Raw genomic sequence first — 24,896 nt, forward strand, 5'->3', positions numbered from 1 at the left:
ACCATCTTTTAGGTTGTTCCCATGGTCCTATGAGAATCCGCCGCCATGATGCCTTAGTTAACATCTTTCATTATGCCTTATTACAAGACCATCCAGGAGTTCTTAAAGAGCAACGTGCCTCTTTTGATGACAGTTCACGTCCAGGAGATATTTTCCATCCTGATTATCAACTTGGTCATCCTGCCTATTTTGACGTCTCTGTCTGCAGCACTACTCAGCCTGCTCATATTTCTTTATATGGTAATCATAATGCATCAAAATGCACGCTGTACACAGAAGTTGCAATTATTAAATTTACAGTAGTTAATGACTATAAGGTCAGTCAGTGGTCTATGGTCAGTAATGTAACTGCATGTAGCACAAGGATATCATGCCATAGTACATACAGCCGAGGAAAGCCAAAGCATATAGGCATGAGACAGATAAGTGCATGTTTCATAGAAACCAAGAAAATGCAATTTTCATGCATTCATATCTCAGTAAAGGCTGAACAGGAGTACCCTCTTTTTGTGGAATATTCCAAGGGGTGGGATATTTTCCATACCAAATTTTAGCTAAATTGGTCCAGCCGTCTTATAGATACATGTCTTCAAAGTTCATTTTATTTTCTTCATATTGTTCTTAATTTTTCTTTTTATACCACTTATAAAAATTGCCATAACTCATGCAACCCATATTGGATTCCTTTCAAATTTGTAGGGAATAAACAGCAAATTATAGCACAGCTATCTTCCAATTATTGCACAAATTATGAAACATTTTCAAACATTACAAGTGCAATTGTTTGTGACAGAAACAAGTGAGATAGGCTGGCCATCATACTTTTGCGATTCTGAAGGTACTGTACTGAGAGTATTAGCTAAGGAGTTATAAAGCAAAAAACTAAACATGTGATTGTTTCACATGTTTGGTTTTTTGCTTTTGCAAAATTGAGAGTACAGTCAGCATACCAAGAAGCAAAAGAAAAAACATGTGCAAATGATGTATAAAAATTTGTTCAGGGTTTGAACCAGGGACATCCACTGCTAGACACTTAACCCTTTACCACTCTGTCACTGCTGTCAGTTGCACACCTGACTTAATTTCTACCTACGTAGTTCTAGTTTACTACACCAGAACATAATTTTGTAGATCTATCCATGGAAATTCTATGTACGTTGTATCAGAAGTGATCAGAAGAATGTGCACTCTATTAGAGTACTACAAAAATATTAATAACCAAATAAAATAGGCCAAACACATTAGGACATCCAAGGGGGCATGTGTCCCCCCATTCCAAAAAAGAGAAAAATATTATAAACGATCGAGATACTTTAACCCTCTCACCGCCACAACCGCCACATGGTGGTTTCGATTATAAATGCCCGTAGCATCACATTCTAAACGCTCTGTAACTTCAGTTGAGCGTTTTAGTAGTCCCTGCGCTTATGCTGCAGTAGGCATACCCTTAAGTGAACGGGAACAGGGAAAACCGGTCTCTCATGCAGTATTGTGCGGTTAGATGATGCAATCGTGTACATTCGGAATATCGATAACAAGCATTGTAGATGATTCTTCAACATGATAATGGCACTACTAATAAAGAGAAACAGTAAGGAGAGGGATTATATAGGTTGGAGTGGTGTGTTGCTACTTTTGTATGCCTTGAAACAGTGACCTCGTGCTTGTATGCGCATGCACACTTGCTCAAATGCTGGAAAACCAGACTTAGAGATAATCGCTTCAACTGTAAACAGGTTAATGATGTTTATTGTATTATTATAAACAGTGCTAGCCTGTAAAGTAGTAAAATTTCACGTTTGGTTTCACTTACGCAGATTGATTTTTGTACTTTAAAGTTATATAATGGATTTGTGGTTGCTCTTGTGTAAACAAAAACTTCATAATCGAATTCCTTGTTCTATAGCGAGTAAATTGATATAATTTTTATGTGATCGGATCTGCAAAAACAGGACATAATCGCATTTTTTTCCGAATTCCTGTTTATTAAATATTTATAATCTACGTAGCCAAGTGTACCCACTGGCAAAATTTCAGCTTCATATGCCAATAACTCTGGGAGTTACAGCCCAACAAACTAGCAACAACAAAAAAATCGATTTATACAGCAAGTATAGGGAGAATAAATTACAGGCGCTTACAAAAACGGTTGTAACTTACCAATAGATTGAGGTACGGAGCTAAACGTTTCACCATCATGTTCGCCATGAACAAGGGAATTAATTAATGGGTAAGTGTTTCCTTTACTCGCTCTTCTTCACTGCATACAGAGGCAAAATTCGTGAAGAAAAATCGATCGAGTATGATCGCTTCGACATGACGTAAACAAACGCTCATAACTTACGTGTCCTAGGGTCTACTGAAACGAAACAAAGATTTCCAACTCCTCTTGAGCAGGCGAATAAGATGATATCCGGGTTTTTATTGTTAACCCCTTCCTTCACTAAAAAAGAGGGGTTAAAAAAATTTACAGAATTTTTCAATACAGTAGACCCTCAGTTATCCGGCCCTCATTTATCCGGAACCTCGATTATCCGGAATCGAAAATGACTGTTCTTTTAGAGTATTTTGAGTATAGGTGTGCGTTCTATTAGAGTATTTCAACGAAGCTCTGTATATAAATGTATGGGCTTCAATTATCCGAACTATTCACTTATCCAAACACTTTTATCATTGCCTGAGAACAAAGGAGTTCGGATAACCGAGGGTCTACTGTAATCCGCAAGTATTTCACCCAATGCATTCAATGCTTTATACTGTAAATTTAGGCTTGTGTGATTATGTCCCTTTTTCGCAGATCCGGTCACATATAGTTTTATAGGATTATATGGTATGGTATGTAAGTTTTAGCAGTTTAGAAACAGTAGATTGGAGCCTCTACACATATGGCGGTGAGGGGGTCAATACAGCAGTCAGTCAAATACTCTAATAGAACAGTCACCACGCATAATACTATTGATGATTAAAGTTGCTGAGTATGAAAACTAGCATCTGCAGCACTATTCCATGCATGGGTTCACTTAGCCTGCTAAGCAAATGAAAGGCACATGATCCTTTGTATTCCCACCTTTAGGTTCATTTCTAGCAGAGATCAAATTGAGGATATACAAAGGATACCTTGTTACTTAGCTGTCATTCCATGTCAAATCAACAGAGAATTTAGGGTCACCCCTTGGATTTCAACGAAACTTGGTGTGTTTGTAGTACCTGTGGTGCTTATTACTCATGCAATTTTTTAGCTCCATACACCCCATATTTTCTGATTTACATGTACAACTACAAATATTTTTAATATTTCATGAAAAATTGGTTTATCTCTAGTTACATAATCAACTGTAACTTCTCATTGTGTAAATATTTTTAAACACAATTTTTTACTGATAGAAGACTGTTGATCAACCTTTCCAGTGATCCCTATCTGCTTAATTACGGTTCAAAATTACTTTATTGAAAACTTTATTCCTTTACATTTTGAATAAGTTGATGTTGTGCTACTTCTAAAAACCAGTAGTTAATAGTATTCCATTCTAACTAAACAGGCAATTAATCAACTATGTATGTAATTTAGTTGAAATCTATGCTATTGCTAGATAATTAGATTGCAAATACTGTAATTTAGCATATTTCATAATTCATGAATTATTTTGTAATTCGGTAATTATGTTGCTATGCACTGCTAAGGAAGCAAAACTATAACAAACCACTTTAAATTAAACCTCAAATTATGCACAGAAGTATCTTCTCAACTGTTTTATAGTATGTCTATCGTGTTTTCTCACATGAAATGTTTAGAGCTGCCTTTAACTTTCATTCGCATAAGTACAGGTAACATCCCCTTTTCTTCTCAAAGGATACGCTATCTCTAGTAGCAAAATACTTGTAGTCGTAAATCAGAAACTATGGAGTGTGTGGAGCCAAAAATTTGCATGAGTGATACGTACCACAGGTACTACAAACACACTAAGTTTCATCAAAATCTGAGAGGTGACCCTAAATTTATTGCATAGCAGTTAAAAAATACATGCAAAACTCATGAAACAGATTTTTCTGCAGTTAATACAACAGGTGAAAAAGTAAGAACTATCTCAAACTAACCCAACAATTTATTTATTTATTTATTACAAGTACAAAGAAAAAATTCGGAATTTTCAACTAGAGTAGGGACCATAGCACATTGATAAAAAGTACTGAAACAAGCTGGAGTAGTACACGATATTAAATCATAGTAAAACAATAAGAAGTGTTATATCCCTACTGTACTCTTAACACCATAGCTATAGAGCTAATGGAAATGTACAGTAGGGATATAACACTTCTTATTGTTTTACTGTGATTTAATATCGTGCACTACTCCAGCTTGTTTCAGTACTTTTTATCGATGTGCTATGGTCCCTACTCTAGTTGAAAATTCCAAATTTTTTCTTTGTACTTGTTTGTTAACTTTTTTTGTAAATAATTATTATGACTGGTGAACCCACGCATACCACAATCTGAAATGGCGCCACGTGCCCCAATTATCATCTGAAGAGTGAAGTATCCACAACGCTTCGTTGTCAACTATATTCAACCCATTATGCAGCATTTTCGAATCAAGAACTGTTCGAAAAGCACCTCTGCACACCGAGACACATTCCAAAAGAAATGATGTTGCACCCCAGTTATATCAATAATTGTATGAAAAGTGAAGTATCCATTACGCTTCGGTGTTGGCTGTGTCCAACCCATTACACAACAGTACGAATCAAGAACTATTTGACAAGCATCTCTGCTATCAAAATAGCCGCTATGAAAAATACGGACGATTTCCGTTATGTGAAGGGAAGCCATCACGTGCTATTGCCAAATTGACACTTTTCACTGTCAGCAAAGATGAATGGGACACAAAGGAGGACACTGGTAAGTCCATGAAGAATGCATTGTACGTACTGCGGTATGCCAAAAGGCACCTGTCGGGATGAAGCGACGTCAAACAGTAAAAAATCAAGCCCGTAGTCTTAGCCGTTATCGAGTTACGTTTGTCTGAAGGCATCAGTCAGTCAGTTACTTACTCAGTCAGTAGAAAATTCCGTTAAATAAATTATTTTTAAAATTCCGTAGCAACTTGTTGAAAGCATTTCGGGTTGATCTGAAAGCTTGTTTGGGCTTAGTTTCACCTAACCAATACTGCCTGATCGTCGTTAGGGGAAATTGAGGCTGTTTTTGGGTGATATTATTTTGTGGGCCATGCCTACTCCTTTGTGGTCCCTACTATACACTACTGTCGTAGTGTATGATAAATAAACTAATGTCCATTTGGTTCCACAAGTGGTACTTTGAGATAATAAGTCACTCTATAGAGTTCGTATGAATATATGTGACTGGATTTGACAAAACCAGGCTTCCACACATTCAAATTTGTGAATTTAAAGCACCTTAACTCAATGTAGGAATAAACTTCCGTAAAGCCAGGTTGTAAAGCGCATGCGTTTATAATTTTCGGAAAAAACTTTTTGTAAAAATCATACTATTTGTTAGGCGCATATGCCTAATAAACAAATGTGGTGAGTGTAACACAGAATCACCTCATTGTGAGAGTAGCTAGTAATCACCATGCCAGTGTATAATAATATTTGACTCCATTTCTGGGTTAAATCCTTTGTGACAAACAAGATTATCACTATCCAGATGGCTGATTTGCCATATACATAGCGAAGGGAGACCTCAGGGGGGACGTAAGTGCTTGAGGACACATTAATTTTTCAGTTCTCTCAGGTTTTCTTGATGTTCGTTTCTTGTTGTGTGTAGCTTTATCGTCGCGTTTGCCAATGTGCGCTTATCATCCATGGTTAATTACAAGAAATGTGTATGCGCTTAACAAATAATATGCGCTTAACAACCCGACTCAACAGTATCACTTTCAAATTTCTACCTGTTATTGCAAACAGCAATGAGAGTATTGTGTGAAAATTGTAAGTAAATAGCATACTGACTAGTCAAGTTATGGTAACACCCAAGTGCAACATCGCACTCGCTCGCACACGCAACTTGGCTCGAGATTTTAAAAATTGCTAATTAAGGGGTGTGACAACTGTTTCACTTGCGATTCTTGTGTACAAAACAGCTGCCATGTTGTCTCATGAGCGAAACAGTTGCCACACCCCTAAATAGCATTTTAAAATCTCGAGCAAAGTTGCGTGTGTGAGCGAATGCGACATTGCGCTTAGGCAGTACTGTACAAGCAGTTAAAGTCAAAGAATTGGATGTGTGTGGAAGCCTGATTTTGTCAAATCCAGTCACATACAGTATATACTTGAAATTGACATGGAGAAAACATCCTGACTGTCTGGCAGACTCCTGCAAGCATTCGAGCGTTAATCGAATGGCTGCAGGTTTGAGGCTTCCCAGTTCCAAGGTCCAGTCATGAATTTTTCTCCTTTCTCCACCTTTTCAAACACACTTTATGTGACAACTTTAAACAGGCTGTAGGATCAGGTGTCCTACAGACATTCAGCACTTGTGCTGTAAAGCCTTAATAAATAAATAAATAATTATAAAAAAAAAACAATGTAAGAATACAGATTGATTTACTCTAATAGAACAATCACAAATACATTCAAATAGAACAGTCAAGTAAAGTACATGGTGTATACTCTACTGTAAGTTATAGAACAGTAATAATTTTCCAGATAGTTTGTTGTCATATTATCTACTAATTTCTGACATGCAACAGCTAGACGTGAGACTGTTAATTGTGGCAAAAATTTGACCGCATTTCTTATAATTCTTAGTACTTGGCTGTATAACTAGGACCGCATCACATGCAACCAAGTAAAGTCAACTAGCAATATCACTAAAACTTCCTGACAAAGTGCGGTTTACTTTGATTAACTATTAGCTATTTTTAATTGCTACTTTACAGTGACCAGCACTGAAGGCCTATCAGTCACTGTACTAACTGTATGTGTGTATGTAGTAATTAATTATTGTATGTATGTATATTATGTGTGTGTGTGTGTATGTATGTGTGTGTGTGTATGTATGTACATATGTATGTGTGTAAGTGTGATTGCGTACGTGTGTGTGTGTGCGTGCATACGTGCGTGCATGCATGCATGTATGTATGTATGTTGACAGCACTGCTGAAAAGCAGTATTAATGTTTTTACTGAAGCAGTCTCCATTTAAATAAACAAACAAAAAAAAACACCTGTGCTCACATATAAAACTACTTTGTATTTTATAGACAGCCACAACTACTAAGGGGTTATATGAGGTAGTCTGTGAAAGAGCAAATATTACTTTGGAAACTACTGTCTTGTATTGTGCTAGTTCAATTTTGCCTGTAGAAGGTGATATGCAGCTTACACTTGATGATATTCAGTTATCCTCAAATGCTATTGTGATGCTTGTCAAAAGGTGTATGGTGGTAGATCACACATACAAATCTGTGGCAATTACATTCATCCATTTGTAAGATTTCCATGAACAAATGTATATTTCAAAATAGTATAGTGTTGACAATAATGCAATATCCAAAATGGGTGAAATGCCATGTGGCCATGCTGTGACTTCTGATGGATTAGCTGACTACGTTGATAGCAAAGTTAAGAAAGGCAGAGTCAAGATCACTTGTCCCCAAATGCAATGCTGAATGGAAAGTTATGAAATTGCTCAGGAAGTTGTGAAGAGGAGACTAAAACCACCAGGTATGGATTAACACAATGAACAAGGGAACAATATGCTGAATGTCCACAGTGTAGTGGTGTTATTTTGCAAGAAGTATTTATAGAAATGGAACAAGAATAAATGCACTATTTGCCAAAGCAGAGGTACTCCATATCAATTTTCTGGTCCTGTCAGAAAGAATGGATCAAGTAACAAAAACAGCTACAGTAATTGTACCCGATCCATATGCAGTTTGTCAAAAAGTTTTTAATGCATGAAACTGAAACAAAAAATCAATAATATTTGGTGCAAGTGTAATACTTGTGAAAAGGCCATCATCTACATGAAATCCTGCAAGTACATTACCTGCCCAGCCTGTGGTATGTTTGTTAACTGTTTAGACATACTGGAGCCACACCCACTAATACTGGATTTTACAAATGGAGTCATACCAACTTGTCATCGTACTTACTCGTTACTCCTATTGTGTTTGGATGAATATACATGCCGTCATGTGAGACTTGCTACCATGGCGGCCACTGGAAAACATTTTCATAGCAGTTGTATTACAGTCATTATTGTACAATTCTTACATTATTGTTGTGAAAAGTGTTTGGTATTCATGTGTCCTCTGTATGTTGTAATTACATGTGTAATTTTGTGTGGGTGTGCTATAAAATGCAATAATGTATGGTGACAATTGTAAATTATTGACAACTGTAAATTGTTAGGTGATTTTGCACACTTCCTTTTAGGCTAGCTACATGTGCTAATTACTCACAGCTTGTGTCAACAACTGGTAACCGCAGTTGTACTCTATGTCATTCTTTAAGCTGCACCCTTAGAGGACAAATTACGTGGGGTCGACTAAATTCAAATTTCAAAACGAACGATAGTATGCAGCACCATAGATTATATCTATGGACTATAATCTATGGCAGCACACTTCTTTGTGGCTATATGCACTGATTAACTACATAGAGCGCCAGTTCATCAATACCCAGTGACCGCAGTTGTGTTCTGCATCATTCTTTAAATTCCGAGTAAAATTCTTACAGAGAGCAAATTACGTGGGGGCCACTAAATTCAAATTTAAACTAGCCATTCTCAAAAACATATGTTTCAATCTGAACAAAACTTTTAGAACAGTTTAAAGACACATTGCCCTACATTCCAAGCAAGTATTGAGGAAAACAACAATCTGGGTTTTGTATTTGGCTTCTAGGTCGACTGAGGACGACTGAAACTTCGTTTGGTGCCTGTAGGGTAATCATGTATGTTGAAATCGATGATGTGAATCTTGAGGTGATTGAGTGAATACTGAAGCAATAGTAGGGCAATCAATGTTCAGAATTCACAAAGGAACACAAGGCATACACCTGCGGTTGCATCTAACCACATGCGATAAAAAAATGAAACTTCCCCTTTGATGTCAGCAATCTCGATCACGAAATGATCGGCATGGATTTGCTTCACTGCTTGTGTGGTAGTTAGTAGTGACACGATGAGTTCAACTCTAGAGTTTCAGAGGGATAGCATAAGTGACAGGTGACTTATAGGAAGGCCGAATTTGGCAACGTTCGTTCCTATAAAATCCTCACAGGTAGTGGTCGCATCATTTATTGTCTGCGGCACACGTTTCTGCTTTACTGGCCGCGCAACTCACTACCATGAGTCTTGATCCTAGTGAAACCATATTTCAACAAAGAATTTACTTGGACAATATTGTCCAATAGTGTTAAATGCCAAATGTGTAATACAAAATGCAGCAGCAGCATAATGTGTTTATGCAAGCTGAATATGAAGTCATATACAGAAAAAAGGCACAGTCTTTTATTTGCTACATGGAGATACTGAGTTCTTGACAGATCATGTAATGAGCACATCTCACTAATCATTAGATATGTTTGTAGACCTTATGCACTGGGGCGTGAAAATTAGTTTTCCATGTGTGCTAAGGATCTATCTGCAATATAAAATATTATAGGTGATGGAGTGGCACAGGTGTTTCAACTATCTCTCATTTCTTGCTAACTTAGTTGAGAAAATGACTTGGTAACAAGTCTTTGGTACTGGTACAGGATGCCAGTATTCCATTGGTGTAATCTATACGTACAATCTGTCACTTTGTACAACAGTTACAATACAACCAAGTACTAAGAATAATAAGAAATTCGGTCAAATTTATGTCATAAAAATGAATGGATGAATTAATGTATGCAAAACTACAAGGCCTACAGACATGCACTAACCAGGGATAGAATTTCAATTGAATGGAGCACAAACATTAAATGCTTACTCATTTCATGCTGGTGACTGAAGAGCCATGTTATTCCATATAACACACACTACAAAGCAAGTAATTAAGGCTACCTCTGATGCCAATATGTAGCAAGCGAAGGAAGTTCGCCATGCCAGGTGCATGAGATGAGGAACAAGATTAATAGCAGTATCTGCTTGTTTGTATTGTTTACTTAGTATTGCATATTTTTAAACCAGGTGCATCCACAGCCGACTGAAGGCCGACTGTGGGCACACACCTGGTTCCGTATGCACCCATGTGAGCAAAATTGTTAAATGGTAAAAGGTAGCCAGGATGTAAGCTAAATTAAGTTTGTATTAAACTTCCACACACATAAACTTTATTTTGCAGTAGTTTCTTCTCAGTGGTCTGACATTGGGTATGGCAACATTTCGTGAACAGTCTTTCCTTTCGGTTTTATAGACATTTAACAACTTCAAAACAATGTTGAAGGCCTCTTAGAAGGTTTTCTCTAAACAATTTGTGTGAGAAAACACGATAAACACACTATAATAATAATAAAACAGTTGAGAAGATACTTCTGTGCTTAACAGTGGTTTGTTATAGTTATGCTTCGTTAGCTGCACATAGCAAAGTAATTACTGAATTGCAAAGTAATTACTGAATTGCAAAGTAATTCATGAAGTATGAAATGTGCTATATTACATAATATACAAATCCAATTATCTAGCTGAATTTACGAATGGCTCAGGGTACGTAGTGTCTGCATGCTATTAGGAATTACATGAGGAAGGTGAAGTTGATATATCAACATGTAATGAGCATAATTATGCACTATCACAGCAATTTGAAGAGTTCACATGACTACAAACAAATAAAATGATGTCATTCTTTCGGTATCTGGACTATATAAACTGCCACGTGTCTCCTCCAACTCGGCTATTTGTAGATTTAAACTGTAACTCTACTGGAGATATTTATGATTCAATCTCACTAGTGATTACCTGCATGTAGAACAACTGCACATAGCATTAACTATAGAATGGGAGGGGGGGTAGGAAATGTTGATATATCAACTTCACCTTCCTCATGTAATTCCTAATAGCATGCAGGCACTACGTGCCCAGAGCCATTCGTACATTACATTTCGGAAGGCTCCGTCTCAATATCAACATGTAAGTTTGACGCTTGAGCAGATGACAAAACTGCTGTCCCAAAGGAGGATTTGTCACTTGAATCTTTAGTTGGTCGGAGGTAGAACTTTCGGAACGTTCCTGCTGATGACCAATCTGCTGCTTTCAAGATGTCCGCTGTCGTTACTCCAACGGACGCAGCTGTGGAGCTTGATGCCCCTCTGACAGAGTGAGCTTTAAAGATGCTGGTATTAATACCCGCTGCAGTCAAGCATGTTTTTAACCATCTGGCTATAGTGCCGCCGGTTACTGGGTCATGCTTTCCAATCCAGGATAAGAACAACAAGGTTTTCTTATTTCCTGTTGACCAAGCCCTAAACTCCATTGTTCTAGCCTCGTATGCTTGCAGTGTAACCACTGGGCAAATTGTTTGATCCTCCGGGAATCTAGGGTAAACGAAATCTGCCAAGGGCTTTGATTCCCTACTCTGCTTAGACAGATGCTGCGCCTTGAAGGTGACGCCTGCCTCTGAGAAAGAACGTGCCCCAATATCCAGTTTGCTTAGGTCCACTGACCTAGCTGGTCTAGTCAAGGCCATCAACATGACCGATTTAATGGTAAGCAAACGGAGTGAAAATGTGTCATTCATACCCAATCCTTTTAAATATCTCAGTACCACACCAACATCCCAGAAGGCTGAATATTTGGCTACAGGCGGTCTTTCATTGAAAATGCCTTTAAGCATTCTAGTAATTAAAGGGTGTTGCCCTATTGAATAACCATCCACCTTTGAGTGTAGAGCTGAGATTGCTGACCTGTATGAGTTCAGCGATCGATAAAGATATCCTTCCTTGAACAAGTCTGCCAGGAAGTTTGCCACGTCTTTTACAGGTCCCTCAGTGGGATTTCTATTCCTCTGTGAACACCAACGAGACCATTTCGAAAACAAGGAGTCATAGTTTGACTGCGTTTTAGGTCTCCAAGATGCGAGGAGGAGGGCTGAAGCCTCTGAAGAAATTCCTCGTGATTCGAAGGAGTCCCGGATATGGGCCATGCCGCTAACACCGGTACACCTTGGTTCATTATGAATTCCTGACCGGCTGGGAGTATGACTAGATTCTCCCTCGCTGGTAGAATCCTGGGGTAGTACTCTAGCATTCCCAGACTTATTGGGTACCATGGTTGCGATCCCACAGGGGGGTGATTAACACCACTCTTGCCATTTGTCTCCTTATCTGACTCAGGCAACGTGCTATCAAGCACCATGGGGGGTTGGCAAATCCCCTCGTCTGAGCCCAGTCCTGGTTGAAGGCATCCGTCGCAATTGCTTCCGGATCTGGTCTCCAACTGTAGAAGCTCGGTAGTTGCTTCGTCAGTTGGGATGCAAATAGGTCTGTCTGTAGTGGGCCCATCTGCAGTTGTATTTGCTGGAAGATTTTGGGGTTTAGCATCCAGTCGCAACGATCCTTTTGAAGATCGCGATTCCCTATCTGTTGTTATATTGTCCTTCCCCGGTAGGTGTTCTGCCACCAGAAAGACATCTCTCTGTACACACCAGTCCCAGATCGTCAGAGCAAGCTGACAAAGTGCCTGGGACTGCATTCCCCCTAGTTTGTTGATATATGTCACCACTGTGACATTGTCCATTTTCATTTGAACGGTGATCCCGTTGCTGTGCTTGACAAAGCACTGTAGAGCTAGAAAGGCAGCTAGCAGTTCGAGATAGTTTATGTGGTGAGAGGTCTCTTCCAGGGACCACCTTCCGCCCGTCAAGAGTTCACTTTGTCAGGCTCCCCACCCCATGTTGGAGGCGTCCGACTCTATTGTCATGGTCGGTACCCGGGGCTGAAGAGGAGACTGCATTCGGACCTTTCTGTCTAGAGCACACCACCATTTGAGGTTGTCCTTAGCCTCCTTGGTCAAGGTCAGGTTGGTCCTGAACTTTTGAGCAATGTTCTCTGTCCCCATGTGATGGTTCTCCAGAGGCACAGAGTTGATTAAAAACTGTAGTGCTCTGAAATGTAGGGGAGCTTGCCATATAGCCCTTGTCGAAGCTGAGGCCTTCCCCACAAACCTTGCTAGGTCTCTCACTGAGACGCTTGGTTGGTGAAGGAGGTGTTGGGCTAGTTGCTGTATTTTCCTCAGCTTCTCGGATGGGAAAATCAGCTGTAGGCTGACTGTGTCTACTTGGAAACCCAAGAACTCCAGTGTCTGGTGTGGAATCAATTTCTTTTGATTGACAACCAGTCCCAGAGCCTCGAACAGCTGGCAAATCAGTGGAGTCAATTGGGCCAGCTTCTCCATTGACCCATGCAGAACTAGAATATCGTCCAATATATGACTAGACGTATTCCCATGTGCCGAAGTGCTCCCACTATGGCTTTCCTTATTTTGGAGACAACCCGTGGAGCAGATGTCAACCCGAATGGGAGGCACTGAAATTGGTAAGTTCTGGGTCCTTATTGGAACTGGAGGAGTTGTTGATGCTCTGCATGGATTGGTACCTGAAGGTAAGCATCCTTCAGGTCTAGTTTTATCATCCAACCCCCCAGCTGGATGAGGTCGGGAAGGGTGTGTAGTCCCTCCATTTTGAAATGCTCCTGTTCCACAAACATGTTGAGTGCCTTCAGGTTTATTACCAACCTCTGTCTCTCCTCCTTCTTTTCTGCCAGGAAGATTTGTGATACAAAGCCTCCCTGGGAAGGTGTGGTCTCTACCACTGCACCCTTGGACTGCAGTTGTCTGATTTCTGAAGAGATCATTTCCCACTCCTCTACAGAGCAGCTTATTGCTGGCATTAGCCTCATTTGCCAGGGTGGTTGAACCAATTCTAGTTGGTATCCCTTTATGGCTTGCAAGACCCATCAGTCTTGAGTTATTTTCTCCCAGTTTGTTATGAACTGGGTTAGTCTTCCAGCCAACATGGGACTGGTGATGGTCAGGTTCATCTGACCAATCAACACCTCGAGGTGGTGCTTTTGAGCAGTCACCTGTGTTAATAAGGGGGTAGGGTTCACAATTGTATTTAAAATTGAAACATGAGGTGCTAACACATTCAAAGGTCCTAGTCAGGACTTTCCTTGTGAGTTCTTTGCTCCCAGTTCCTTCTTTGACTTGTTGGTGGGGCCGTAGTGTTTTGTCTTGCCACCCTGGTGCCCCAGGTGTTTCGCTGAGGGTGGCTTTTCTGAAAACCACGTGCTTTCCTTTGGGTCCCAGTGAGTTCACGACCTTCCTCAATGCGGCTGCTGCTTCAATCCTTGTCTTAGCCTTTTCCCCAAAGTCCTCTACAAATAGTAGTGGCTGAGATCCTTTAAAATCCACATCTTTCATTAGGGTCTGCAGCTGAGGATTCAAGTGTTGCATGATAGCCTTCCTCCTCAGGGATGAGTGGTGCTGGGTTGCATCCCCCAGTAGGCGAATGGCTGATTGTACCATGGAGATGGCCTCCTTAATAGTGAAGGTTTCGTCCCCGGTGCTCTCCAAGAGAGCTGCCAGTGGAGTGACGGCTTCCATATACATTTGTTGTGTCCTGAAGGCCACCTTGTCATCCTTGATGGCGGCACTGGGAAGGGTTGCTGCCACTACAGGAGATAGGGTAGGACAGATAGTCCACTTAGAATCAGGCTCACCATATTTGGCGATCTGCTTCTTCCTGTTCTTGTAATCCAGGTGGGAGTCAAAAGTGGCTTCCAAGAAGGCTTCGCCTTCCTCAGAAATAGTAAACTGGGTGGCATGAGAACCATCGCTCTCTACCTCGCCGGTATCCGAGAGATCGCCATCACGATCCTCGCCATTGTCACCATCGTGACTTTCATTTCCATCTCCCTCGCTTTCGCCATCGTGTAGGCGTTTCTGGGGGTAGGATCTTCCGTCATCCTTCGCCTTCAAATCACTAACGTCCTTCTTCAAGGTATTAACTGTGGCGAGCAGTTCTTTTAGTAGTTCTTCAGTAGAGTTTCCGCCACCAAAGTTTGACATTTCTCGATGAGTGCCGAGTACAAACGAATCGCTATCACAGCAAATAAAAAGCCGAGTTGGAGGAGACACGTGGCAGTTTATATAGTCCAGATACTGGAAGAATGACATCATTTTATTTGTTTGTAGTCATGTGAACTCTTCAAATTGCTGTGATAGTGCGTAATTATGCTCACTACATGTTGATATTGAGACGGAGCCTTCCGAAATGTAATTAATATGAATAAAATATACATGTTCCTATTTAGTTAGAATGGATAGTATTAACTGCATGGCCGCCTGGTTTGTAGAGGTAACATAACATCAACTTGTTCATCCTTAAGCTTCCACCTGAAAGAGTTTTCTGATTTCACCTGTAAATTTCAAATTCATTCATGCTTTGTAAGCAAAACATTGAAGTTTCCAATTCATAACTAGAGTGTCATTAAGGGGGAGTGTATAAACAGTGGAATGGACTACTGGAATGGTGGAGTACTGGAATGGTGGAATGGAATTTTTTAAAGTTAAATATCAGTTTTTACATCCAAATAAGTACAACTCCTCCCATTAAGTAAGCAAACAATAGGATTCCCATTGAAGTCAGCTCATTTAACATACTTTTCCTCACCACAGCACTTGTAACTCAATACTTTAATACTTGTCTGAAACTAACTGTCTCAATGAAGGTTCAGTTCAGTGTGCACTGTGGCACTGCCACAACGAATTTGGCTTAAATTTTTTTTCTGACATAATTGTAGAAAAAACTCATTGTAAACGCTTACAAGATAGTCCAATTTCACTTTACCCAAAGATTTTTGCTTAGGCTCCTAGGTTAGTGGTAAACACCTCGTACAGGTTCTGCCTTCTGTGTTCACCCTCCAGTGCCTAACTGGTAAAGTTGATAATAAATAAATGAATACTTCATTATACAGTGAATGTACTTTTACAATGCATTCATGTAATCAGCTAGCTAGCTAACTTCTTTATCATTTGGGAACAAGGGTTAAGTCAGGAGTCTTCTTGGTATTCCCAATAAACTGCTATTGTGCATGCTCATAACTGACTTGCAGTACAATATATTGGTAAACTTTGTCTATGGTGAGGTGGATTACGCTAAAAGAGCTGACTTCAAGTGGAATCCTATTTATTTGCTTACTTAATGGGAGGGGTTATACTTATTTGGATGTAAAAACTGATATTGACCTTTAAAAAATTCCATTCCACCATTCCAGTAGTCCATTCCACTGTTTATACACTCCCTCATTAAGGCAGTACTTTACAGGTGTATAGATAAAATTATTTTAGAGCCTAGATGTGGATTAGCAACTAAAGTAAAGTTCAATGGATTGATGCCCTACCACATATGGCATGAAATTAAATTTAACATAAAATATTTTAGTGATGTGGTTTCAGTGCCATGATATGTTTAGCTATTGGTTAACTCATCACATGTAAACAATAAATATATATATTTTAGACTACCCATTTTGCACTGCTGTAGCCCAATATAGTGCATGTAGAGTTCTATTACACACAGGCATTTGCTAATAAAATTCCAGGAAAAGTAAATAGTATACATTCACCAATTTGAAAGGAATTAGTATAGTATGTGGTCATGATGTGCATTGAACTACATGCAAACAGTGGAGGAGGAATACACCATTGGTTATCACTACGTGCATATGGTATATTGATGATCGATTGTATACCAGGATAGGCAACTTAAGCTGATGTTATCCCAGGTAGCTGAAACATCACAGCTGAAAAACTTTTAATATACATATGTAACTATAGTGTAAAGTAATAATTAGTGGTCCAGCCATGATAATCAAAAATGATGTAACAATCTGGTAGAGAATGCATTAATTCAACGATTTCATGCAGAAAATTGTTACAATCACAGATGGTATTGGAGAAAACTATTATAGTTATATCACAGCAGGAGTAAAATATATAATTAGTTATTGAGGTGAAGCCAAGGATGAGTGTTATCAACTAAGATATTCTATGACTCCCTGCCTGTCGATCCGTTATCGCCAAATCAGTACAGCAACCCAACAGGAAGTCACGATACAAGGCAATGAATTATAATTATTGGTGCTTATAATTTCCAATCTTTCGGTTTTTTTTGGTTTTTTTTTAATTCCGACCCTAATGGCACTCCCATCCTCCCCAATCTCTAGCTAGAAGTTAAACCTAATTTATAAAATAAAAAAAGCAGAAAAAGCAGCTAAAGAGCCTACACACTAGTTCACAGGCCTACAAAACACCGCATAGACCACCAGCACACACACACAGCCAACCCCCAGACAGGGGCCTTAAGAAGAAAGCCCTGCAGACTACTGACCAAACTGCAGGGAGTGGGAGCATGAAACAGAGTTCAACTCCCACAAAGGAATACCAGGCAACAGGCTAAAAATGTGTTAAAAAGTCCGGGCATATTTCCAATCAATAAGTGTTGTGTGGAGAAAAAGCGGTCTGGCCACGCGCAAGGCAGGTTCTGGAGGGTGGGGGGGAGGGAGTAGGCCATGGCCGACCCAACATTTTCCCAACTAAAGTTAACTTGACTAGTATGTTGTAGACTAACAGTACGAGAAGCCATACAATTACACGTGCAAGTCTGCTGTTTTTTAAAAGTAAAAAACTTACACTCAAACTGCTATGCATGCTGAGTGTGCTTCACACAATATCTACCACCAACCCGGCATGGATGGCTCACCCAACCGAATTTGGCCAGAGCCGGTCCTGACGTGAGACTAGATGAATAAATACACAGCACTGCACTCGTCTGAATGAATGGGAAGCAGTAAAACCACTAGTCTTGCCCCCAGACCACAAGGGCCACTAAGTTGAGTCGATATCTGAATACCACATGCTCGTTCGCCAATAAATTAAAGCTATTGTAGTGCTGCACAACTCAACAATGAATATCAGACACTTCAGCTACTCCGATGTGAAGCAGTAAGCTTACAATGGCTGTAGTGATTGGCACACATACACCTCTTGCTCGCTTGCATGGGAAATGCGTTACCAATAAATAAACTAGCTAACAATGAATTAACTAACCATCAAAAAGTGAGAAAAAATGTTTCTTGTAAGCGGTAGCCAATATTAACCTTGCCTTCTTCTGCTTCTTGTTCCTTCCGTTTTACAAATAGGCGCCTTTGATCTGCGCATGTCCCATACCACAAATCGGTTAATTGCATTTCCGTTTTAAAATTGCGTCGCGCATGCGCTGCTTTAATACATCTGTTTCAAATGCAATCCTTCACGGGGCTACTTTTACAAACTGGAAATTATAGTCCCCGACATCACTAACTTGTTCCGTGAAGCAAAAAAAAATTCAATCTTGTGTGGTTAAATTTTTTTGCTTCACGGAACAAGTTAGTGATGTTGGGGACTATGATTTCCAGTTTGTAAAAGTAGCCCCGTGAAGGGAAAGCATTAAGGGATCTTGTGTGGTACGTGGCACGGAATTTTTAAAGGTCCACTGAAATGGAAATTTCACTTGCCATTTTATTGAATGAATAAGCACTTTGTATCATGCAATGTACGAAAACACCTTTTTGATAATTCAATTATGTTGTTGTGCAGAGTTATTATGCCACAAAGTCTAGTTACGTCATGATGTGACGTCAGACCAAGAACCGGAAGTACTGTAACTGCACACTTTATAATGGGAAAGTCACAGTACGGTAGCATTGCCCAGGACTTCTTTTCGTCATCGTAGCATTCCAAGATCACTGAAGAGTTCTGTTGGTAAACAAAAGCGAAGTCTGGAGTGTAGCTGTTGCTGTATTCAGGGCCGCCCAGAGAAGGCCAGGGCAAAGAGTTAAAGTGGGGCCCTTGACCCAAGTTGTAAGGTGAAGACCGAAAAAAAAGAAAAAAAAAAGGTCACAACCTGCTGGCAATGACAATAACTACCCATCACCAACCATATCTCCTTATCTATAAGCTTGCTAGACTGCTCCTCTGAAGAATACTGCACTGTAAAAATTTAGTAGTGAATTGCTCTGCCACAATACTCACTACTTTTACGTAGTGATGTTCACTACTTTTTGTAGTGAACGTCACTACTTTTTGCAGTGAGCGTCACTACTTGGTGGTCAATGTAGTGACGTTCACTACAAAATTAGTAGTGAACGTCACTACACAAAAATAGTGAGTATTGTGGCAGACATTAGTAGTGACGTTCACTACATTTAGTAGTGACGTTCACTACATTTAGTAGTGACGTTCACTAGTTTGTTTTTACTGTGTGTGACTGCTCTATTAGAGTATTTAGATCTGACTGCTCTATTAGAATATATCGATCTTTTAAACAGGTATTCAGGGGCCCTTCGTGGGGCCTCCTGGGGGGGGCCTTTCAGGCTGGGTCCCGGGGAAAAATGTCCCAGTTGCTCCCCCCCCCCCCCCCCCCCAGTGGGCGGCCCTGGCTGTAGTGCTTGGGCTTGAACCACCTTCTCCTCCTCTCGGTACGCACGAAGCGCTGCATGTTTCACTGTAGCAGGCTGTTAGTTCGGTCTGTTTACGAAGCTGGGTTAGCAGTATCACACACACAAACGATCGTGCGATTGTTAGACTTACCCATAGGATCTATGACTTACCTGATTCGCTCGTCAAGGCCAATATCCTCGTACTAAAATCAAGTGAGAGTGGTGCCAACTCGCACCACAATTGCTATACCTCTCTACCAGCTGTACTGGGAAGGATACGTGCTTAAACGCATTCAAAACAGCCAAGGAACGAACTGCAGCTCGCTCCCACCACTGTGTTGTCGATTTGCAGCCCCTTTCACTGATGTCTCGAGTGTTCTTCACCACACCACCTAGCGTACATTAACTAACCCACTCCCATAGACTTGTAACTGGTTGCTGAACAACCTCTTACCGTATTTCATGTCTTTGTGGCTAGAAATTAAACTGAAACGTGCTGTACATGGACCGAAATAGGCACTTCTGTGTATCACACGCGTACTAAGTTTCTTGGTATGATGCGTTATGACGCAAGTTAATTGACAAACCGCAATATACTAAAATGTATTATATCTACTAAACAAAGCAAAATCAGACTAAACCATATGCATCAACCTATCCCATTAGTAGCAAGGATAGATAATAGCTAAAGTTGTTTTTACCATTTCAGTGGACCTTTAAACAGCTATGAAACAGCCAAATGCAAATTGTTTTGGAAAACCATATACAATTGGGCAATTGCAAAATTTATGAAAAAAACATGAGTAGCTATGAGGAAAGAGTTCGTAATGTTGAACATGGAAACTTTACACCTCCTGTGTTTTTTTCTGTCTCCATGGGACCCATTGCTACTACATTTTACTTTGATATATATATATATATATATATCAAGACACACGATAGTGTGTCGTGCGGCCCAAGAAGCCGGCGCGCCACACCCTGAGTATATTAACAGGAAGAAAGAAAACGCAATTTTCACACCTATGTAGCTCTGTGATCCCTTATCCGATTGGAACCAAATTTGCTAGAGACGTGCCACCCAGTTAGGGGAGTCTACATACCAAATTTGAAGAAAATCGGTCCAGCCATTTCCGAGATACGAGCGAACAAAATTTCGTTTTAATTTCTTTGTTTTTTTCTTCTTCATCTTCATTTTGCACACTTGGCAAAATTCGCCATAAAACACGAATGCGTGCTAGGATTGGGCTGAAATTTGGCACACTTAAATGGCTCATTAAGGCGGATCTCCGTACCAACTTTGGTAGGAATCCGATGAACATTCACGGAGTTATTACCGATTATTTGCGTAAAATAAGGTCGAAGGTCTGTCATGCCTACAGGGTAAACCCCTTGGAGGAATCAGTTGAAAATTGATATGTAGATGGAGCAACCATCGTAGGTGTGCCTTTTTGTGGTTTGAAAGGAATCGGGATAAAGACCATGGAGATATGACCCAAAATCCAACCTGTGTCAAAATTACGCGATCAATTTTTATGAATAAAAAAACTATTAGTTTTCGTGTCTACCAGGCAAACCGCTTAGAGCAATGAACTGAAAATCAGTATGTAGCTGGAATACTCATCATAGAAAGTTCTTGCAGTAGTACAGAAGTACATCCAGCCCGGGAGAGAAAAAAAAAATCGGATTACAAATCACTGAGTTATGATTCGAAAGGCAACTACGTGCAGCAAATGCGAGATCGAGATACTTTAATAGAACAGTCACCCTAATAAAGCATTCAGCTGCATGTATAATTTACACAGTTATATTACATTGCAAGTTATTCTGTAGGGAATTCAGCTACAAACAAGACACCCTGTAGTCAGATCAGCTAGAAGTGGGTACCTAATAGAGAGTTCAGCTACAAAGAAGCCATCATGTAGAGAGTTCAGCTGAAATAAATCACCCTGTAGAGAATTCAGCTACAAACAAATCACCCTGTAGAAAGATCATCTAGAAAAAGTTACCTTGTAGAGAGTTCAGTTACAAACAAATCACCCATAGAGAGTTCAGCTAGAAACAAGTTACCCTGTAAAGAGTTCAGCTAGAAGAAGTTACAGTGTAGAGAGTTCAGCTACAAAGAAACTACCATGTAGAGAGTTCAGCTGCAAACAAATTGCCCTGTAGAGAATTCGGCTACAAACAAATCATCCTGTAGAAAGATCATCTAGAAGAAGTTACCTTGTAGAGAGTTCATGATCAGCTACAAACAAATCACCCTGTAGAGAGTTCAGCTAGAAACAAGTTACCCTGTAGAGAGTTCAACTAGAAGAAGTTACATTGTAGAGAGTTCAGCTACAAAGAAGCTACCATGTAGAGAGTTCAGCTGCAAACAAATTGCCCTGTAGAGAATTCAGCTACAAACAAATCACCCCGTAGAGGATTCAGCTACAAACAAGTCACCCTGTAGAGAGTTCAGCTAGAAGAAGTTACATTGTGGAGAGTTCAGCTACAAAGAAACTACCATGTAGAGAGTTCAGCTGCAAACAAATTGCCCTGTAGAGAATTCAGCTACAAACAAATCACCCTGTAGAAAGATCATCTAGAAGAAGTTACCTTGTAGAGAGTTCAGCTACAAACAAATCACCCGTAGAGAGTTCAGCTAGAAACAAGTTACCCTGTAGAGAGTTCAGCTAGAAGAAGTTACATTGTAGAGAGTTCAGCTACAAAGAAACTACCATGTACAGAGTTCAGCCGAAAACAAATTTCCCTGTAGAGAATTCAGCTACAAACAAATCACCCTGTAGAAAGATCATCTAGAAGAAGTTACCTTGTAGAGAGTTCAGCTACAAACAAATCACCCGTAGAGAGTTCAGCTAGAAACAAGTTACCCTGTAGAGAGTTCAGCTAGAAGAAGTTACATTGTAGAGAGTTCAGCTACAAAGAAACTACCATGTAGAGAGTTCAGCTGCAAACAAATTGCCCTGTAGAGACAAACAAATCACCCTGTAGAAAGATCAGCTAGACGAAGTTACCTTGTAGAGAGTTCAGCTACAAACAAATCACCCTGTAGAGGGTTCAACTACAAACAAGTTACCCTGTAGAGAGTTCAGCTAGAAGAAGGTACATTGTAGAGAGTTCAGCTACAAAGAAACTACCATGTTGAGAGTTCAGCTGCAAACAAATTGCCCTGTAGAGAATTCAGCTGCAAACAAATCACCCTGTAGAAAGATCAGCTAGAAGAAGTTACCTCGTAGAGAATTCAGCTACTAACAAATCAACCTGTAGAGAGTTCAGCTAGAAACAAGTTACACTGTAGAGAGATCAGCTAGAAACAAGTCACCCTGTAGAGAGTTCAGCTAGAAGAAGTCACATTGTAGAGAGTTCAGCTACAAAGAAACTACCATGTAGAGAGTTCAGCTGCAAACAAATTACCCTGTAGAGACAAACAAATCACCCTGTAGAGAGTTTAGTTAGAAAAAAGTTACACTGTAGAGAGATCAGCTAGAAACAAGTCACCCTGTAGAGAGTTCAGCTAGAAGAAGTTACATTGTAGAGAGCTCAGCTACAAAGAAACTACCATGTACAGAGTTCAGCTGCAAACAAATTGCCCTGTAGAGAATTCAGCTACAAACAAATCACCCTGTAGAAAGATTATCTAGAAGAAGTTACCTTGTAGAGAGTTCAGCTACAAATAAATCACCCTGTAGAGAGTTCAGCTAGAAACAGGTTACCCTGTAGAGAGTTCAGCTAGAAGAAGTTACATTGTAGAGAGTTCAGCTACAAAGAAACTACCATATAGAGAGCTCAGCTACAAACAAATTGCCCTGTAGAGACAAACAAATCACCCTGTAGAAAGATCAGCTAGAAGAAGTTACCTTGTAGAGAGTTCAGCTACAAACAAATCACCCTGTAGAGAGTTCAGCTAGAAACAAGTTACCCTGTAGAGAGTTCAGCTAGAAGAAGTTACATTGTAGAGAGTTCAGCTACAAAGAAACTACCATATAGAGAGTTCAGCTACAAACAAATTGCCCTGTAGAGACAAACAAATCACCCTGTAGAAAGATCAGCTAGAAGAAGTTACCTTGTAGAGAGTTCAGCTACAAACTAATCACCCTGTAGAGGGTTCAACTACAAACAAGTCACCCTGTAGAGAGTTCAGCTAGAAGAAGGTATATTGTAGAGAGTTCAGCTACAAACAAATCAACCTGTACAGAGTTCAGCTAGAAACAAGTTACACTGTAGAGAGATCAGCTAGAAACAAGTCACCCTGTAGAGAGTTCAGCTAGAAGAAGTCACATTGTAGAGAGTTCAGCTACAAAGAAACTACCATGTAGAGAGTTCAGCTGCAAACAAATTGCCCTGTAGAGAATTCAGCTACAAACAAATCACCCTGTAGAAAGATCATCTAGAAGAAGTTACCTTGTAGAGAGTTCAGCTACAAACAAATCACCCTGTAGAGAGTTCAGCAGTTACCCTGTAGAGAGTTCAGCTAGAAGAAGTTACATTGTAGAGAGTTCAGCTACAAAGAAACTACCATGTAGAGAATTCAGCTGCAAACAAATTGCCCTGTAGAGAATTCAGCTACAAACAAATCACCCTGTAGAAAGATCATCTAGAAGAAGTTACCTTGTAGAGAGTTCAGCTACAAACAAATCACCCTGTAGAGAGTTCAGCTAGAAACAAGTTACCCTGTAGAGAGTTCAGCTAGAAGATGAAGTTACATTGTAGAGAGTTCAGCTACAAACAAATCACCCTGTAGAGAGTTCAGCTAGAAACAAGTTACCCTGTAGAGAGTTCAGCTAGAAGAAGTTACATTGTAGAGAGTTCAACTACAAAGAAACTACCATGTAGAGAGTTCAGCTGCAAACAAATTGTCCTGTAGAGACAAACAAATCACCCTGTAGAAAGATCAGCTAGAAGAAGTTACCTTGTAGAGAGTTCAGCTACAAACAAACCACCCTGTAGAGAGTTCAGCTACAAGCAAGTCATCCAGTAGAGAGATCAGCTAGAAGGATCACCTTGCAGAGAGGTCAGCTACAAAGAAATCATCCTGCTTCATCGTTTCTTCTTCCTGTAGTAAAGAAAAAAATGACAGGTTAAAAAGCCCTAAAGCCAGCTATAGGCCGGCTTTTGGGTATACAAATACAAAAAGAAGTGAAATCTAATCCAAAACAGCCAAACTGTAAAAAAAGAGTGCGGCCCTGAGAAAGGCTATGGTGAAAAAAGATGTGAAATCCAAGGTGGCGGCCAAGAAATGGCTGTGATGGTAGGTTAATGGTAAAAATTTTAATAACAACAATTCAGGTGAATTTTGTGCCGCTTGGTCTTGGCACAAAATTCACCTGAATTGTCGTTATTAAAATTTTTATCATTAACCTACCATCACAGCCATTTCTTGGCCGCCACCTTGGATTTCACATCTTTTTTCACCATAGCCTTTCTCAGGGCCGCACTCTTTTTTTACAGCTTGGCTGTTTTGGATTAG

General features: G+C 39.9%; 1 protein-coding gene across 1 annotated transcript in view; it reads right to left on the reverse strand.

Moving 5' to 3' along the window:
- LOC136240332 (P-selectin-like) overlaps positions 1 to 17,766 on the reverse strand; it is a 62,781-nt gene extending 45,015 nt beyond the window's left edge. Inside the window, exon 1 of the mRNA XM_066031282.1 lies at positions 17,688 to 17,766. The gene's annotated coding sequence lies outside the window, so the exon portion shown is untranslated. The remainder of the gene's footprint in view (positions 1 to 17,687) is intronic.
- Positions 17,767 to 24,896: the final 7,130 nt, after the last annotated feature.

This window comes from Dysidea avara, chromosome 12 (assembly GCF_963678975.1).
Source record: "Dysidea avara chromosome 12, odDysAvar1.4, whole genome shotgun sequence".
In the NCBI taxonomy this organism is placed as follows: Eukaryota; Metazoa; Porifera; class Demospongiae; order Dictyoceratida; family Dysideidae; genus Dysidea; species Dysidea avara.